Consider the following 19,755-nt stretch of genomic DNA (forward strand, 5'->3'; position numbering starts at 1 on the left):
CCCTATCCCTGCCACATCCCCACTGTCTGCAATGCACCCTTCAACTCTCCCAGGTGTGGCAATTAAACTTGACTGGGGCAGCGGGGAGACGTCAGTGGAAGGTTTTGCCTATGTTTAACTGCCATGCCATGGGAGAGTAGGGGAAATTTCCTGGGTGATTACAAAGGAAGAAAGCACACCCTGCCACCCTTAGCGATGCACCATGCTCCACTCCAGCTCTTCTTTCTGCATGGCAATTCGGCTTAGGAAGAGACCTCCCCCATCGATGTCACTGGGGACACTGGGTGGGTGCAAAATGAGCCTAGCAGTGTCCACGACTCCTCTTTCACCCTATCCAGTGCTTTTCTTACAACCTCCAAAACTCATAGCCACAACCCACTGCTGTGTTCCCTAAGGCGGCACTGCTATAGATGAAGTAAGCTTGTGTCAACATAACCACCATTCAAGCTTATGCTCCAACAACCAATGTTGAAGAAGAAGAAATCTAAAACTTTTATGTTCGAGAGAAACCTGATAACACATCAAAACAAGACATGCTAATAATCCTAGGTGACTGGAATGCAAAAACAGGAAACAAAGTGGAATTCAATGTTGTAGATAATATTGGCCAGGGAGTAAGAAATGAAGCAAGAGAATAACTTGCAGAATTTTATGGAGCCAACAACCTGTTCATGGCAAACATATACTTCAAGCAACTACTCAGATGACTGTATAAATGGACTTCACCAATTGACTAATATAAGAATCAAATAGATTGTGTAATTGGAAGCGAAAGGTGGAGAAGCTGTATTCTTGCTGCTGAAACAAGACCAGGAACAGACTGCAGTAGTGACCATCAGCTCAAATTTCAAACATTTGCACTGCTCATTCAAGCCAGGGACATTATTAGAGAAAAATGCCAAAAGACAATTCCTCTAGCAACAATAAGTAAACATTCACAGTTACAAAGACAGGTGAGAAGCAAAAATTAAAAGTGACAGAAATAGGGTCAGAATCCTGAATGCAATTTTTCAGCAACTATAATGTAGAGACAAAATGAACTATTACTATGATCAGTGCAAAGAAACAGAAGAGAGCAACGAAAGGGGGGAAATGAGACCTCTTCCAGAAAATCGAAGAAATCAAGGGGAAATTCAAACCTACATAGGTTAGGAATGCTAAAAGACAAACAAGGGAACATACTATCCCTCCAGGAGAAAATAAAGAGAATATTGCAAAGAATAAAGGACCTGGAGTAGAAAGGATGCCCATAGAACTGTTCCAAGCTGCAGAAAATGAATGAGTCCAAATTGTAACGAAAAGGTGTCAACAAATACAGAAAATAAAACAATGTCCCACAAACTGGAAACATTTGATGTGTATTCCAGCCCCCAAGAAAGCAGAGGCAAATGAATGAAGCAGCCATAGGTGTGTTGCATTAGTCTTGCACACAAGCAAAGTGGTGGATTTTGGAAGACCTGAATGGAGTTCCCACAGATAGGACAGCTGGAGGGCTTTCATTCATTGGGTTGCCATTAGGTCAAAGATGACTTACAGCACATAACAACATTGACATCCTGCAGAAACACAATTCATAGAAGCTTAAAGGTGATATGAATGAGATTGTGGTACAATTTAAAACAGGCGTTAACAAATGGGTGTTGTCTAGATGTGTTGGACTACAACTTCCAGAAGTCCCGGTCAGCATAGCCAATGGGCAGAAATTGTGGCAGTTGTCCAAAACATCTGGAGAGCACACAGCTGCAGTTTCTGACTAGCATCAGGGAAGCCATAAAGCTCAGCATAACTCTCACAGGGTTGTTGTGAGAATAAAATGAGTAATGGCAGGAACCACATACACAGCCCTGAGATCCTTGGAAGAAGTGTGAAATTTTTAAAAATGAATTAAATCAAAATGAAAGAAATGCACCTATATCTCATTACAGATGGCCTGGCTTCTAAGACCTTAAACTCCTGCACCAAACAAGTCTAAGGCCTTACACATTAGCCCCATTGCTCCTTACGTAACTGCAATCCATTTGGAACGGTATCCTAAAATACAAGCAGAACATTTCTTATGGTAAGAATGAAAACATTAAATTTAGATTATGTCGTGGTTTTATCAAGAGGCAGGAGAAATAAGTCAGTCAGCAATGCGGTGCAGAAAGGTCACAGAAAACAGAGGGAAGGAAGACGCAAAGAAAGGGCAAATTACGCTGATGCTTCAGCCGGCAGAGAGAGATCCCGATCCAAGCACACAAGCCCACGTACCGCGCACTTTAGGCTTTCAATCTTGTGCCTGTTCACTGAGACGTAACGTGGTTTACTCTCAAGCAAGCGTGCAGGGACTTCGGCCTCAATGAGAGAGAACCTATTTTGCAGATCAAACGTTTTCAGTGCTGGCCCAGACTCCTAACATCCATTTAGTTATTTCTGAATTGCGTCTGGAAGTTCTGCGTGGTGCTCCAGAAAGAATACTGGCCCGAAGGTATTCGGTAATTCTTGCAATCTACTGCACGCGGTTGCCACACCTATAAGATCTCCTGTAAGCTCCTATTCCCATCGGACACGCGGAAAAACCGAGCCAGGCATGAATGAAAAACCGAGCCGGCATGAATGCTGAAGGGACCTGCATTCAGGCAGGTCCACGACAGATCGGGACTTGCACGACCTTCACGTGCTTGTCCTGACTTGACCACAAAAGCACGTGGGAAAGGCTCGCCCGCGTGGTGAAGAGCAGCTGCAAGAGCGCTGGCCGCGTTTTGCTCCCGGGGAAGAGAACCGGGGCGCAAACCACTTTTCCTGACCCCGGCACGTCAAGAGGAGCTGCTCAAAGCGTCAGACTAGTGCGCTTATCCGCGGCAGGGAAAGCCGCGTTCTCCCGTTCCTGGCCATCCTACCCAAGCACCTCTTCAAGCACGATTTTTCCCCTGCAAAAACTAGGTCTCACGCTGGCAAACCCTGCCGGAGAACTGCTTCGGTTCTCGGCGTCGCACAACGCGGTGCTTTCTCTTTCTCTGCCCCCGTCCCAAGACAAGCGGCTGGATGCACAGCCGCCCGCCGTCCTTCCCTCGCCTCCCTTCCTTCTCGTGCCCCGCTCGAACCCCCCGCCCCATCTCCGGCACTCCCCTCCGCGCCCAGCCTGCCCCGCGGGCGCCGCCTTCGCATCCCTTCCCGCCCCGGGGCGCCGCGCTTACCGTCTCCGGAGCGAGCCCCGCGGGCAAGCGCACGCCCCGATCCCCGCGCCCTCGACTGGCGCCGTCCCCGGGGCCTTGCCGTCACGCAGTCCAGGCCACTCCACCCCCGCCTGCCCCGCGCCGCCCCCCGCACGGCCAGCCCGCGCCGCGCCTGCAATCGGAGTGGAATGGGTGGAGCGCGCCCGCTCGCTCCGGCGCGTTAAGGTGGCGCGCGCAGTTCGCGCCGTGGCTGCAGGACGGCGCCGCGGACACGCACCTGCCCTGAGGGCCGCGGAGCCGGCTGCCCGTCGCCGCCGCGGCTCTTGCCCCGGCCGTGCTTTTGAGCCCCCAACAGCCCGCCCTCCTCCCGCCCCCTGCGCAACAACCCCTGCGCGTAATTCTTCTCCGGCGAGGACAGCGCACTTGGTTTCTCGAGATCGATCTCACACGCAGCGCGCCTGCGATCGCGGCCCCCAGGGAGCGCCGGCGTTGGAGGCAGGCGCGCTTCAGGCTGGAGAACGGGGCTTTCCCGCGCCCGGAGCGTTCTCACGTGCCCCAGAACAGCGTGCCACCGCAATCGCGCGCCCCTCACCTGTTCACGTGTGTGTGAATTGGGCCCGGTCAGACCTCGCGCGCGCGGTGACGTGAGGAGTCCCCTGAGCTCAGTCGCACTTGCTTTGGAAGGATGCATAGGATTGCGATCCTAATTAAGAGGCGTTTTAGTTGGGTATATGCTTTTTTTGGCATTGGCGAGACCGGCTGAGCATGGACTTTAGCTCCGCAGTATGAAGATGTGCTCTGTCTTAAAAAGCAACCGGTCAAAGGGAGAAAGTTTGAAGCTATCCCTTTTCTCTGCCCAAAGAATGCTTGTTCCCTGGGGTACCTGAAGGGCTGGGGTTTGCCTTCCATCATAGGATGAAATGAGTTCTCTGCAAGGAAATCAGGCCATCCAAATTTATCCACAAATTGCACAGGGAAAGGCCAGCACATCAAAAAACAGCCTCTGAAAAGCTCAGCCCCCACCTTCCATCCAAACTGCATCTCGTAACCATACCTCCAGCCTGGACCTAAGCTGCTTCAGGACTTATCTATCACAGTGAAATCCCACCCATTTAGAGACAGTCATGGAACTGTCCCCATGATGTTCTCCCAACAACCTTGTGAGCTATCTCACCGGCTTCTATTTCTGCAATACTGTTGATTGCCTCCTCCTTCCATTCATCCCACAAAAACATTTTTGTAAGTCAAGTCTTCAGAAACTGCATGTTTTTAGTATGTGGGGGAGAGCAAACTAAAGCAAAAGGACTATCCTGAAGTTTTTCTATTAAAACTTATTTGATTAAGAAGGCAGAGAAAGGACCATTTTCAAACTAGCCTTCCCTCGTCCCACTCCTTCCAGATGTGTTCAACCTGGAGGGCTGGTTTAGATGATCCACTGTGAATAAGGCGAACTGATGGTTTTAAGCAAGCAAGATGTAAGGTTTGGATCAAGTGCTAGAAGGGACCTCCTGTGAGAGGCTCAGCACGGCCAACAACTTAGGAAGCTGGTCCAAGGAATGGTTAGATGGGCGCACCTCCAGGAACACAGGCCGAGGTCACAAGACCGTCTGTATGATTTCCTGTATAAGGAAAGTGGATAATCCAAGGGTGGCCATTTGGCCATCCTCAGGGGATGGAGAACAGCTGAGTATGCAGGAAAAATGCGCTCTCTTAAGCAAAGAAAGTGTGTTGGGTGGGTGGGAGAATGTCCAAGGGAGAAGTGAGCAAGCTTGCCATCAACCAGGTGTGGGTGCTTCAGGGATAGATTTGCTCCCTTCCTAAGCAACCACCACAAACAAGAGGGAAAACCTGAAGCCGCATTAGCCTTTGGCAAACTTTTGTGAGCTGAAGACACAACCCTATTTAGGGAGGGTGCAGCTACTGAAGATGTAAGCCTTTGCGAACAGTGCGAAAGGTCCATTTTCTGTCTACCCCCGTCCAGCTAGATAAGCTCAGGATGTAATTCTAAACACACTGACAAGGGGGAATGCCTAGGAGAACTCAGGGTGACTGGAGAGTAACCATACATCTGACCACCCATCTTCACAGGGCATCCTGAGCCATGGTGCTGCTAGGCACTTTGTGGCTCTGAACTTCAGGAGCTTGTCGTGACCCCTTTCAGGCAGTGAAGTTGCGATGCACTCCACACACCTTTCTCCTTCCCGCTTGCCGTGCCCCACCTCAGCCAGCGTTCCGTGCTTTAGCTCCCTTCTACTTTTGCAATATGTCACACCAGTTGAATAAAAGTGTAATCTGCATTCCAGCCCTGATTTTTAAAAAAAAAAAAAAATCTAGCGTCTGGAATCTTCCTTTTTAAACTTCTTCCAAATCGCAGCATGATCATGGTTTGATGAATCTGGAGTATACTTCTGTTTCTTGGGGCCTCATACCTGCCATTAGATTGTGGTACTTGAACCTAAATGGCTGCATTCAGGGGATCAACAACTCGATTGATTGGTTGATTGATTATATCTTTATCCCACCTTTTTTCCTTCCAGGAATACAAGACAGCTTACATACCTCCTCTCCTCTCAATCTGCTCCTCACAACAACCCTGCAAGGTAGACCTTAGTGACCAACTGGGGCCCAGAACCTGGATCTCCCAGGTCCCAGTCCTACCCTCCAACCACTACACTGTGCAGGCTATCAGTCCTGTCACAGCAGTACCATTTACTGCTTTAAAAATTAGCACGAGGAGAAGTTCATGTGTCTGACCTTTCACAGGCAGGTGGCTGGGAGAACAGTTGGGACAAAATGAACAAACACTCGGCGTAAGTTGCTAGAAGGGAACTTTGATTGCTTACTACCATTTTACAATACAGAATTTACAAGGCCATGATACTGAGCTAGTCCAGCAATGGCATACACATCAAAGCACTGCCTGCAATACTGCCAATGAAAACAAGTTTCAAGCCCATGATCCACCCCCAGCTCGCAATCCTGGGGACTGTATTTTGTCAACAGCCCAGGAACTCTAACAAAATATTCTCAAACACTCTCACTGAACAACAATTGTCAAACAAAGATTGTTTCTAGCCAGTGCCTCTTTCTTTAAACCAGTTCCAAGATGTTGCCTAAGAAGGCATCTGAAACTAGGAAGTACCATTGCTCTTTTCCAAGTGAATTAAGATTGTCACTAGCACAGAACCGGTGTGAAGCCAGTGGGCCCTTCACCTCACTTGCAACAACATCCCCCCCCCCCGTTGGTTCTTTTCTTTTCTTTTCTTTTCTTTTCTTTTCTTTTCTTTTCTTTTCTTTTCTTTTCTTTGAAAATTACCCTTTTATGTTTTGGATGCTTCTGTTTAAAGCAGGGGTCAGGAGTCACACGGCCTGATCCAGCCTTTCAGGGTCACCATTTGGTCTTCCTAGTTCCAGCATCAAAACTAGGCTAGGGCTGGAGCTGATCAGAATGAGACCCTTCAGCCAGGGACACTGGAATCAGGAGTTCCGAAATCCATACAGTTTTTTGCTCTGGAGATCCCATCCCGCATCCACCCATCAGCACCACTGGGAAAAAACCTGGAAAAACGGAAGACTGTTGACATGGAACTCTTCCACTCTCCATACAAGGTGAGCTAATGTGGCCAGAGAGGCATGAAATGTTGCAGGTCTAGACTTTCTTGGAGAAAGTTTCAGCGTTGGGATTGTCAGGTCAAGGTCAGGATGAACACATGCTAAATGTTGCCCAGTGTTTGCTCAGTTTCACTAACCCAGTTATGTTGGTTTATTTATCTTGTAGCACCCTCAAGATGGTTTACAAAGTTCAAACTAAGTTAATACATTCCTGGAGATATATTTAAAATTCATTAATATAAGCCAGAAAAAGAGCAGGAATTCAGTAAAGTGCTGGTGAAAAACCAGCAGTCAATCAGAGAAATGTTCGTTAATCTCTCGTTCAGAACACCAGTGTTTTTGGGCCCCATTTTTGGATCCAGCCAATGAATGCAGATGTGTTTCCCATGGTAATAGGCTGCCACTGAAAATCTTGTATCCTCTGCCCACCAACCTGACGAAAAGGACTGCTCTTCCCGGAGTAGAGCAATGCAGCTTGGAGAGCTTGGAGCTTGATATAACACACAACCTGTGAGCCACAGTGTCACTACACACACACACACACACACACACACACACATACTGCAGGTATCCTAGCAGAGGACTTGCTTTGACAGGGTTTGTTTTGAATGCCTCCAAACTTGGGGGATGCTTACCCCAGTAATTCAGTTTCAAGCTGTTCGGGGCACTCAGGTGACTAAGCAGCAGCAAACGGAGGATTTCCCTACCAAAAAATGCCACTATATTTGGGCCAAAGCCACCTCTGAGTGTAAGAGGGGGGTCAGGTTAGAAAAGGGCCTCAGGCTCTGCAGATTTACGTCAGAAGCTGACCTCTGTCTCCTGCATTCCCAGGACTCAAGGGAGCAAAAACAATTATTACGCACACTTCCCCTTTTTGAGCATGGCTCAGCTCAAAGCGATGGCATCACGTGTAGGGTTAACATGACCCAGGTCCATGCATCTGCCCAACCTCATTTTCATGTAATGCAAATGTTTTGCAAATTATGAGGTGGGTTGAGCAAGGATTGGGAAAGAGTGAAGCAACCACATCCATCCCTGCTGACTGCTCATTTCAAAGTACTCCTTTCCTGGGTTGTTTTCTAGTACAAAAACAGATGGGTCACTGAGAGTTAATGGAGGAACAGAGTTCCCATATAAAAGACACCTTTGCATACCTGCACAGGTTGTGGTGTCTGCAGAAGGCAGAGGGAAGGCCAGGGTGAATCAGTGCAGAGTGACCTGCAGTGGCTTAGGCTACTGCATAAACCTGTCAGGTAATGGAGAGCCGTTTTCTGTATGTCTCCAGGAAGCAGTCTTCAGGTAACTTTTATGGACAATTTTATGGAAATTATTATAACCAGAGCGATTGTTCTTTTACCTGTAGTGGGTCACAGAATACTGGGGGCAACATACTGATTTGGAAAATGTAGGAAAATTCTCCATTGCATTAAAGTGTGTTTCCTGAAACACGGTATCGCAAGGTTTCATTTTTGCATATCATGTTTTTAAATTTTGTGTTAAGTATTTAGCTGACCAATACAATGAACTCTCAGTCGTCCGTCTTTGAAAGCTGTCTGTGTATTTACAGCATTTGTATACTGTTCCACATTCAAGCAAATTCCAGAGTAGTGAACAAATAAAGTTAAATAATAATACATTAGAACATTAACAATACGATAACTTCAATAATAATACATTAGAACATTAAAAACAAGGTAACTTCAGAACTTGTATCTGTCCGCAATGAAGACTCCCTGGAATAAGGTTGTCTTTTAGCAGGTGCTTAAAAGAACACATTGTTGGCGCCTACCAGATCACGTGAGGCAGGGAAATCCATAGAAATGGATTTGGCCACCACACAAATGATCTTCTCCTGGTAGACTCAAATCAGGCCATGAGTCTCTGGGGAACCACCGGGGAAGTCCTCCAATGACCACAGCGATTGGGCAGGTTGGTAAGTGAGGCACATTCAGACTTACTCATGTTTCGGGTAGTCATTGAAATCCATCGGACTTAAAATGAATGACTAATTTGTAATATTAATTTCAGTGTGTCTGCTTCCAACCTGACTAATTTCAAATGCAACCCCCAATTTCATAGATCTGAAACAAATAGATCAATTTATAATTTTTAGCCATTTATTTAGTGTTAGCATTTATCTACCATCATCTTTCACTCTGAAGCCACTGAGGTAGAATGCCACTTTAAAAATATAACCTAAACACATTACACCATTATTCTGAATTTGCTTTACTTTGTATTAGTGCATACTTATTTCACAAGAAATATGAATAACCTTGTGTGACCTTTGGCAGTCCATTGGAGCATTAATTGCAACATGGGTCATTAGTTTTCAAAATACTGTGTTCGGCTTTCCTGGCACTTGTATTACAGTTAAAAAGTAACAGTATACATATATTGCTTCCTTAAAGGGTGCATTTTTATTTCAAATTACCAAAGCATTTTTCTTTCCACCACAAGCACCATTAGCTAGATTGGGCATTGCTTCTGATCAACCATACTGAATGCATCCCACTAGGCATATGTTAAAAATTGCCAAAAGCTTGACAACAGTGCTTCCTCATTCAGCCATGCTTTTACTATGTTGGCTGGGCAATGAACCCATTGGTTTCCTGGGCTCCCAGTTGGTGCACTGTCCTTGGTCCCATGCATTGCAAATGCTACCAGACCAAATTAGAGCATGAACAAGAGCCAGCATGCAGGACTGCCAGCCAGCTGGGCTTGTGGAACGCCAGTCAATGCTTTCCTTTTTCTGGAGCAGTTGCTCAATGCGTTAGGGAACCTCATTTCCGCACTCCAACTTTCCACCCATAACTCTCCTCTTCTACTAGCAAACTTGGGTGGCGAGTGCCAACAGGTTTGTAACCAATACAGGGCTGCTGAGAAACAAAGGGGATATATTAGCATGCATGGGTGGAACAAGTTGCGCAAAACCATTTTTAAAGCCAAACTGAGGAAAAGCAAAACCTAATATCCAGAAATTTTAAAAGAAGTAAAATTAAAAAGTAGCCACTGTCTGCAAAAGCAGCTGGAAAAGTAAAGGAGTGATCCTTTTGGGATGGAAGAGACACTGCAGCATTTTGGTGGTCACACTTGTTCTTTTAACATTATTTACTACATGAGCTTTGTGGGGACTGGAAATGATGTCCCTTTGCAAAGGTTTAAAGAGCTTTGTGCTTGTCTGACTTCTCTCAGCTGGACCTCACGGTGCCCACCAGCAGTGCCGAGGAGAAAGCTGGCCTGCTGCCTAATGCCTCCTCCCAGTCTGACATGCTGGGCTGGTGACAAGCCGTGATGACTTTCACGTAGCCTGAAGTGCCTGATCCTGCCTAATCTTGGAAGCTAAGCAGGGTCAGGCCTGGGCAGAAGTGGGATGGGTGACTTGAGTGTATGATTCTATGATTATTGCTGTCAACTGCCTAGAGAGCTTTGGCTATGGGCAGTATAAAAATATAATAATAATAATAATAATAATAATAATGATAATAATGACAATAATGACAATAAGGAGGAAAAGGCACGGGACCAGCCTTCCTTCGACTGCTGCTCTGGGCTGCATAAGATGGCAGAACACAGGGCTTTCTGCCACAGGTGCCGAAAGAACCTGACCCGCCGTGGACATTTTGCTTCTTGCTTGACAGGGCAAGGTATCAACATGGGGGAAGAGACCAGAGCTGCTTCTCCAGCTGCAAGCACCACGGTGAACCTCTGGGGCTTTCCTCTGAGTACCAACTCCCAGGGAGGCTCAGCGAGTGGCATCAAAGGGGGGGGGGGCTTTCTTTGTGCTGGCCCCCATCCGTGGAACAACCTCTCCACTGCGGTCCAGCTGAAGGCCTTTAAAGATTGACTTGGCTACGCAGGAGCTTGAGGGGATAACCTATCTCAGGTGCTTTTCTTTGCTGTATGTTTCTGCTGTTTTGATTTATTAAATGTTTCTCTGTTGTTTTGGGATTGCTGTTGGATTTTATCGACTTGTTTTTATGTATTGTTGTAAATCACCCAGAGAGCTACAGGCTGATAACAGAAATGAAGTAAATAGAGAAAAATACTTGCTGTTCCTCCTCACCCATCACATTATTCTGGCTTCCAGGGCTGTTCAGTTTAGTCACCTGACCTGTGACTGGGGTGGTGGCAGCCCCGCACACCTGACCCCTTCACTCTTCTGCCTGTTCACTTGCCCGCCCACCCGGAAGGTCCACCGTTTGGGTGTTAGGATGATTGGTGTAGGACCTAGCAGGAGAGGAGGAAGAAATGCTGAACTGAGGTGCAAAAGCAGCCAGGTTGCATTTGGAAAAACCCATCATTTGTTTCTCACTTACTTCTGCGTGTATCTATTACAGTCCATACCACCCAAGAGCCAAAGCTCTCCAAACAATCCTCAGCAGTTACCCCACGAAATGCAGCACAAGATACACTAGACAGGTTTAGAAGAACAGCATACAGCAGAAGCAAAAACCACAGTGAAATCTAGCAGCAACACACGGATTTCAGCTAAAGCAAATGTAACGCAGCAGAGGCCAAAGGACAAGGATGCCTGGGAAACAGGACGGACGGTGCTTGGTGATGAAAACAGCACAGGGTGCCGAGTGAACAACTACGGCAAGTGCTTTTCACAATGTGGGGGTCACCACAGGAAAGAACCTCTTCTAGTGATGAGTGAGGAATCTGGTGCGGGAATCCATCAGAGGTGCTGGGCTCAGTTCCATGGATCCCGGCCCACTTCCTCTCCGCCCTGAGTCCAGTCCCACGTGGCTATGTAGCAGGAAGTGAGTGCACACATGACGTATGGGCTCTGTGTACTTCGTTCAAGACTCATCAGTGCAAAGAAGGGGTCTGCCAGTGTTCCTGAGCCCTGGCAGGCTTGAGCTCAGCTCAGCTTGCTTCCTAGGACAGGGCCAAGCCTGGGAACTAAGTCCAGCAAGAGCAAGAGAGCCAGATGCTGACTCGATCTTTGCATCTCTACCCTCTTCTTAATAGCCACCCACCTCACTTCCTTCCCAAGGGACTCCAGAAAAGCCTGCACTTGGTATGCCTGTTTAACAGATGGGCAGTTTATTGGTGGCTTACCTGTTTCAATTGCAATTTTAGTTCCTGTGGGACTCATTGTGACTGGACTGCCATAAATGGATCTTCAGTAGGCTGTAACATGGTGCGATATTGCTCGGAGGAAGTGGGCTTCTAAGTACATGCAGTAATGTAGATCTTACCAGCTTTCCCCTGCTTTTAGTCCCCAGAGTTTTCCCTACAACCCCCATCATTCCTCACTATGATAGCCAATTCTCAGGGGTGGTAGTCCAGCAACATCTGAGAAATGAATGGTGGGAAAGCCCTCCTTAGCACAATGCATTTTCTGTGGATTCTGCCCCCAGATCTACCCAGTCCAGCTACTCTTTCAAGGCTAAGCAAACTTCTTTATGATGCTCTGCTATTTCCTCTGTGTATCTCTATGTCTTCTCCACAATGAAAATTTTCTTTGGAATTCATTTCCATGAAACCCTAAGGTGAGAGGAGGAATACCATTTGCTTAAGTGAGGTTTGCATGCTGGGATGGGCCAGATGCAAATAAGGAACACCCCTTTTCCTGCATACATTTTCAGCTGGCAAGAACAAGAATGAGAAAAGGTTACGATACACAGAGGCCTTTCTTCAATCCATGTGTAGTCCATGGGCTCGTAACCGCTGATGAGGAAGGTGATCAAAACAATATGGAAACTCTTCAGAGCTGTGGTTGAAGAACTAAGCAACTCTTCAACCACACCAAAGAGCACAGAGAATGGCATGTAAAGGAAAATGTAAATATTTCTGTAAAACACTGGCCTTCTCCCCACCGCTTTTGCCATTCCTAGTAATTCCACTCAGCCACTTGCAAACATATAATGTTTGCGTATACCAAAGGCGGTTTAAAGAGGGCACACATGTCATGACCGAATTTCATATGCAAAAATAAATCTAGATTTTTCTCCTCCACCCTCTTTTGGGAGAGGGAGGATAAAAATGAAGATGATGACAATGACAACAACTTTGCATTTATAGCCTGCGTCATTACCACCATGTGAGGCTCTCAAGAAGATACCATCCTATGCAGAATTTCAGTCATAGTAGTGGTCATTCAGTCATGTGCCCATCTCCATGTGGTGGTCCTTCCCCTTTTCCCAACACTCAAGTCAGTATCATGTGCCATAAATATCACAGACCGAAATAAGGCTGTCAAGAAGACTCACCTTTCTAGAGGAAGTCCAGCCAGGCAGAGCCAAAGCCCCTGAACAGCTAACATCCCATCTCTGAATCCCTTCCCACTTGGCTCATTGGCAGTGAAACTCTGGGGAGAGTGTATTTGCTCTAGTAAACATCCAGTAGTCATTTATTGAAACATTCCAGAGATCTCAATCTCATTTATATTGTTTGTTTTTTTCTAATTCTAGTTGTTGCTAATTTTTAAAAATTAAATTCAGAACTTCCACCAAGGCACTTGTTGTTCAGATTAAAAGTTCTGACTAATCACCCTCGAATTCCTTACTCTTAGCAGTCAATCAAATTGTACATTCTTTTCCAAAGGTTATGGTGCACCAGACTCCTAATATTTGATTGCTGTTTTCTGATTTGTAACCAGGATCACTATTGAAGGCAAGATATGGGACTTGGATGTTCTTGGGTTCTTACATATCTCCTTTCCTTTGAACGTTTGCTTCTATTTTCCATTCATGTGCCTTGCCTTCTTGACTGCCCTGCCCTTACTGGCTAAGCCATCCTCATGGAACTTGTATCTTGGAAAAGAGATCTCTCAAAGACTGTGCCCTGAAAAGAAGGGAGTTGGAACATATTTGAGAATGGAATATAAATATGTTCCAACTCAAATATGTTCCAATATTTGAGTTGGAACATATTTATGTTCTCAAGAATAATTCTTGAGAATGAAGTGAATTAAAAACAATGACACCAAACTTTGCAAATCCCTTAGGAAAGAATACAAACCACAAGGGCAACCTAACATTCTGCCATTCGTGAGAAACAGAACTTACTTGAGTATAAGCTGTAGGGGGACTGTGGTGATTCGGGAGTGGGAGGATTAATTTCCCCCTTCCCATTTGCAACCCCAAAGTCCACCCCTTTGTGGGGATGATTAGAAAGAAGAAAAATATCCTCATTGGAATTCATGGGGAGAGTTGGTCTTTCTTTACCCACATCCTCCAGCAGGGGGTGGAATATGATGCCAAATTTGATGGCCCAGTCGAATGGACAGAACCCTGGACCCAGACCAAATCAATGTCAAGTAAGCTCTGCTATGCATGATAAGCGGGGGTGAAGTTCCACCTTATTATGGCCACAGATTATCTAATATCATCTCATCTGAGAAACCTATGTATTTACTGCCACATTCAGAGAATACTGTTAAGAAGACTGTTGCTTCCATGTGAAATGCAGAACAAGCTCAGAGTAGAGAAGTAAATCAGTGTTGGTCACTGAATAATGCAATTATGGAGTCTGACAGTGGCGAGGGGTTCAAGGGATGGAAAAGGAAATGTGCATGTACATGGCTTATGAATTTGCTTTTCCAAGGCTGCACAAAATTAAGCTTTTGGGACATATATTGTTACCAAAAATAAATTCAAAGCAAACACATGAAAATTGTGAAAACTGGCATAGGGTGGAAGCCACAACACTTGATCTGAACCAATGAACATCCTTTTCCTTAGGCTGAGTGCCTTGGTAAATGCTAGTTGATAGAAAGGAAAGGAGAAGTAGTTCTTGCTGCAAAGATAAAGATTCAGGATGCCTTCTCACTTTGATTTATGGTCTCATGTTCTAAACATAGGGCACCCTCTAGTGCTAGCTGAAAGGAACTCCTTCCATTATGCCCACATAACTCATGGATTGTTGCAACTTCAATGTTTTCCCATGGTATGGGAACACCTGTAGGAAACACTAGCTCAAAATGCAAAGAGTTGAGATACTAAATCTCTTTGTGCGTGCGCAGCACATTTTTAAATGTTTTGAATCCATGCAAACAGTCCATTCCAATACGTCATTTTCTATGCTAATAGCTCCCAACTGCATGGAGCATTAAGACCTCCTGCACATAGTTTTAAATTCCAGAGACAAGTTAATTGGCAACTCTGGCAAAGATGCATCCATTCGACTAAAGGTCTTCATTTGCACTACCTATTTTAAACCAGAGCTTCACTCATCCATCAACACCAAACTGAAAGCAGCATGTTCTGATTACAGGTGGGGAAATCTTATGAGTACATACCATTTAGGAAGGGCAAGGAACCGCTTTCTCAGAGATATGCCACTTATTATCCAATAGTAAAGACAATCAGCACAGATGTTCACAAAATACATTTCTTTCTTACAGGTTCTCTTGAACATATTCAAAACAAGATCTTTGAATTTCCATATAGGCACTAATACACTAAAATTGCTTCCTTCCCCACACACACCCCCCAAAAACTAAAACAGCATCCGTTTTATGGGGCAATTTCCAGCTGCCAACATGATACACAACCAAGTATAGGCCATGTATGTACCAACTACTACCAACAAGTAGTAATGCATGGAAAGGGCCCACCTTGACCAGTAGGGGAACTTCCAAGCAAAGTCTACATCACAAATTAAAAACGTACAAAAAGTTACCCAAATCCTGACAACATTTGCAGTAACAATGACAGAGAAGCACACTCATCTTTAATCCATTGCTTGATTCATTTGGTTGCCAACTCTTCAATGTTTTAAATCCTTGTTCATATTTAATATTGTTATCATTTTCATACTTTCATTCTTGTATTTTTTAATGCATGGTCCTGTTGCTATTTCATTTTATGTTCACAAGCTTCTCCCAAGGGCATTTTCCAATTGGGCAATATACAAATCTAACAACTCTAAAGAGAAATGAAATGAAAGGGGGTATGGAAAGTTTCCTCATTATTACTGTTTTATTTCTCTTGAAAATATGCTCTCCTCTGTTGGACTGAAATGTGCCCTAGACTACACGCAACACACTTTGTCATGAGCACTGTAACTTCTCCCTCAGAAATTCTCAAATTTCCTGTGGAAAAGTGTACGTTCCACTAGATTAGTGAAGAACAATTAACTTTGTGATTAACATATCAGTTTCCTGTGGTATTTAAAATGTAACGAATGTAAATAGCTGGAAGCCCAACTCTCGGAAACAATAAATACAGGTTACATGATGAATTTTGCCAAAGGTTGTGTGGAAAGAGAGTACTTGGCCGGCTCCAAGAAAGTTTCCTTGCAAGAGAGCAATGAACATAAATACAGCCACAAAAAAAAATATCCACTATTCAAATGGGGTTAGTTCCAGATGGAAGATTTAGGACATAATACTTTGAAGTTTCCGCTCATGAATGTTTCTTATGGGAGCGAGGGTTCCCCTGCAATTGTTCTCCCGTAACAGTAGAGTTCTCTGTGCCAACATTTAACTGCCCAGGGACCCAAATCACATGATTCAAGGGATAGATACAGATAACCAGTTTGCTACATACCGGTAGCTGATGGGAGTAGTCCTAGGTATGTTGGTATGGATAACCAAGCTCATCGTTTTCTTCTAATTCATAGCACACTGCGGCATAGATCATTAGTCCATTTAGCCCAGGGACACCTTCTCTGAGTAGACACAACTCATCAAACTAGAGGTTCAATTCCCACTTTAAAAAAAAATTGGATTAGGGGTTATTGCCCAGTTTGGAAATTTCTTCAAGGCAGTTTAATCAGTAAACAGCAATTTCAGCAAAAGAAATACATTAAGATAATACATCTGTATTTATCCAAAGCAGAGCATGGTTTCACCTTGCTTCCCAAAATCCTCTTTTACTGCTCATTACAGGGACTGAATTGAATGCCTTCTGTATATACAGTCATGCTCCTTCCTGATTCAAACATCCAAGAGCTTATCTACACGGAGATATTAAACCACTTATCTGCTTTTGTTTTCATTGCAGAATTGAGATCCAAGCACTACTTTTTCTGCTTTTCCATTAATAATAATAATAATAATCTCTAGGTGGCACTGTGGTGTAAATGTATAGCACAAACCCACAAGTTGGGGTCATGCTTTCTTCTGCTTTCACAATTAAAGGCCAATATTTCCCTGTTCTGAGAACAGGCCAAAAATGCTGGTTAGGCACAATCTAAACTGGAGGGTCATGACATTGTCTGAAGAACCCATAAACAACCATGAGTAGGCACTGATGAGTCACCTCAATGCTTCATGTAGAAATGTCGCAGGAGTGTTTCATCAAGATAACACAAGAAACGCCATGCTGGATCAGACCCAAGATCCATCTAGCCCAGCACTCTGTACACACGGTGGCAGACCAGCTGCCCACTGTATCCCTGAAGCGAGACGGGTGCGGACCTCCTCCTGCCCAAGATCCTCAGCGATGGGTGCATGCAGGCAGGCCACCTCTGGTGAAGGAGGCAGCACACAGCCAGCAAGGCTAGTGACCCACTGATAGCCGCCTCCTTCATGAATCTGCCCAATCCCTTTTTCAAGTCATCCAGACTGGCAGCCATCACCACTTCCCATGGTAGCAATTCCAGAGTTTAACTTTTCAGTGTGTGCGAAGAAATGCTTCCTTTTATCTGTCCTAAACCTCCCACCAATCAGCTTCATGGGATGACCCTGGGTTTGAGTGTTGTGAGAGCGAGAAAAACATCTCATTCTCTATTTTCTCCACACCATGCATTGTTTTGAGCACCTCTATCATGTCTCCCCTAACTCTTCTTTTACTAAGCTGAGCAGTCCTGGTTGTTGCTCCCACTCCCTGATCATTTTTGTTGCCCTTCTTTGCACCCTTTCCAACTGAAGATCTAAGAAATTCCATAATGTACATCCTTGCATGACCAACTCCTCTTCTGGCACAAATGCAGCCTTCTCTTCTCCTAGGAAAGGGGATCCCTCCCCCTACATTTACATTTCTAGACTTTACAGTATGACAGCCCCACTCAGGTTATCAATCAAGGCAACATGGTAAGTGGTAGCATTATCCAGTTACCATCACCTTCTCTATTAAGCAAAGGGATCTGCATTTTTAGGCTACCTTTCATTGGCAGCAGCTTGTCCATTATTTCATCAGCTTTGTTTGCTATCACCGCTGATGCTTTGCTTATGTGCTTTATCAAGATAAATAACCAAATACTTGACCCAACCAAAGCCTTGCGTGCAAAGAAAAGCAACTCAGCAAGGCAGCAGACAGCAGACAATGAATCAGGAGAAGCGTGACATAAGAGATGCCAGCCTACACTAAACTCTGCAGGAAGTTTACCCAGGACACTGATTTGCAAACAGATTGTATCAAAGGAAAGGAAATCATCTTGACCCTGCTAAGTCACAAGGAAGGACAATCTGGAAGGATATGTAATTTCATCAATTTCATTTACACCTCTTGTAATCAAACTGCCTGTTCTTTCTTTAATACAGGTGCATTCCAAAATTATTTTCTATTGTTGTTGACCTTTCAGTTCTGTGCCACCCATAATTAAAGCTCTTTGCACAGTTTACAACAGTTCATATAATGCCATAGAGTTTTATTAAAAAGAAACATTTAATTTTTTTTTAAAAAGCCAGCCAAAAACATACAGTGAAGAACAACCTTAAGGAAGAAAAATCACCTTGGATATGTCATTCAGGTGCTAAATATACAAGAATATCTTTAAAGTCCTTGCCATAAAGGGCCATCTGGTGCCAAAAAGATGATAAGATTGGCATGACACCAGGCAGACTGCAGTGGGGAGGTTATTCCCTAGATGCAGGGCCACCACTGAGAAAGTCCTCCCTCTTGTTGCCACCTTCCAAGCAACTTTGGAGCTGACACTTAGATGAAATCCTGGATGTTGCACTCATTCATTCATTCATTCATTCATTCTCTATATATCCAACAGGTGATGCTGATACTGTCCAGCTGGACAACAAATGCTTGCACAGACCATGTTTGGAAGGATTCTGAATGCCTTTTGTGAATCCTCTTTTTCTCAGCTTACCCAAACATGCAGGAAGCTTAGAGTTCTCTTCTTTTCTTATACACTGTGGTATCCTAATGAATGAAATTCATTCCCATGTTCATGTTTAGAAGATTGCTCTTTGCTGTGATTACATTTTTCTTTCCTTCCTCCAAAGAACCTGAGGAGGCAGACAAGGTTCTTCTCTTTCCATTGGGTCCTCACAACAATCCTATGATGTAGATTAGGCTAGGAGAGGGTGCAGAGACTTCAAGGCCCAGAATGCCACTGGCACCAGAGGGGATCTGAGGCTGGACCTTCCTGGTCCTACAGCAAAATTCTAGCCAGTACAGCACACCTGTTCTTTCAGGAGTTTGGCTTTCAAGAAGACTCAACCTTGAGGATGCTGTCAGAGAAAAGCAAGAAGGAAGACCAGGGCCATAGAAAAGACCTCTTTAAAAAGGTTGTTTCAATTCCATCTAACACACACACTCATGAAATGGGGCTGGAAGCCAGCTGAAGGAGCATTAGAGGACACGCATTCCTGAAAAGAGGGCTGCTTGGACGGGCAAAGCCACTTGGAAGAACATCTAAAGTCTGGGGTCTGAAGACCAAAGTAGATGTGACACAGGAGATTTGTGGTCCATATCTGGAGGGGATCATTTCCTAATGGAACCTACTTTTCTTAGCATTTTATGAACAGCTATTTTCTCCTCCTTGATGATACCCTTCTTTGTATTTTGTTCCTGTGGTCAGAAGAGAAGAGAAGGCAGACAGACTCCCACTGCAATGCTTACAGATCCTCAAGGCTTTTCCAAACAAAGTAACAGGATTTAGTGTACAGTTATTTTAAGCCTCCTACTCCCAGGGTCCCACACAGCAAGAAAGCAAGGTCAGAGGGCCACCATGAAAGGTTTCCCAAGCTCAGATGCTGTAATAACACTTTCATTACATTGATACAGAAGATGAGGCAGGATCATCAGGATCATCACTAGCAAAGGCTGCGCTTCCTTCATTTCTGCGTGTTGGA

The 19,755-nt window shown here is 44.9% G+C and overlaps 1 protein-coding gene across 3 annotated transcripts in view; it reads right to left on the reverse strand.

Moving 5' to 3' along the window:
* PLA2G4A (phospholipase A2 group IVA) overlaps nucleotides 1–3,448 on the reverse strand; it is a 93,912-nt gene extending 90,464 nt beyond the window's left edge. Inside the window, exon 1 of one of the 3 annotated variants that reach the window (XM_044439158.1) lies at nucleotides 3,433–3,448. The gene's annotated coding sequence lies outside the window, so the exon portion shown is untranslated. Of the gene's footprint in view, nucleotides 1–2,250; nucleotides 2,884–3,176; nucleotides 3,334–3,432 lie in introns of those variants that run through there. The other 2 variants (XM_044439155.1, XM_044439156.1) reach the window with 2 other exon arrangements.
* Between the last annotated feature and the right edge of the window lie 16,307 nt (nucleotides 3,449–19,755).

The sequence above is a fragment of the Varanus komodoensis genome, unplaced genomic scaffold, assembly GCF_004798865.1.
Source record: "Varanus komodoensis strain SLA01 unplaced genomic scaffold, ASM479886v1 scaffold34_1, whole genome shotgun sequence".
Taxonomy (NCBI): Eukaryota; Metazoa; Chordata; class Lepidosauria; order Squamata; family Varanidae; genus Varanus; species Varanus komodoensis.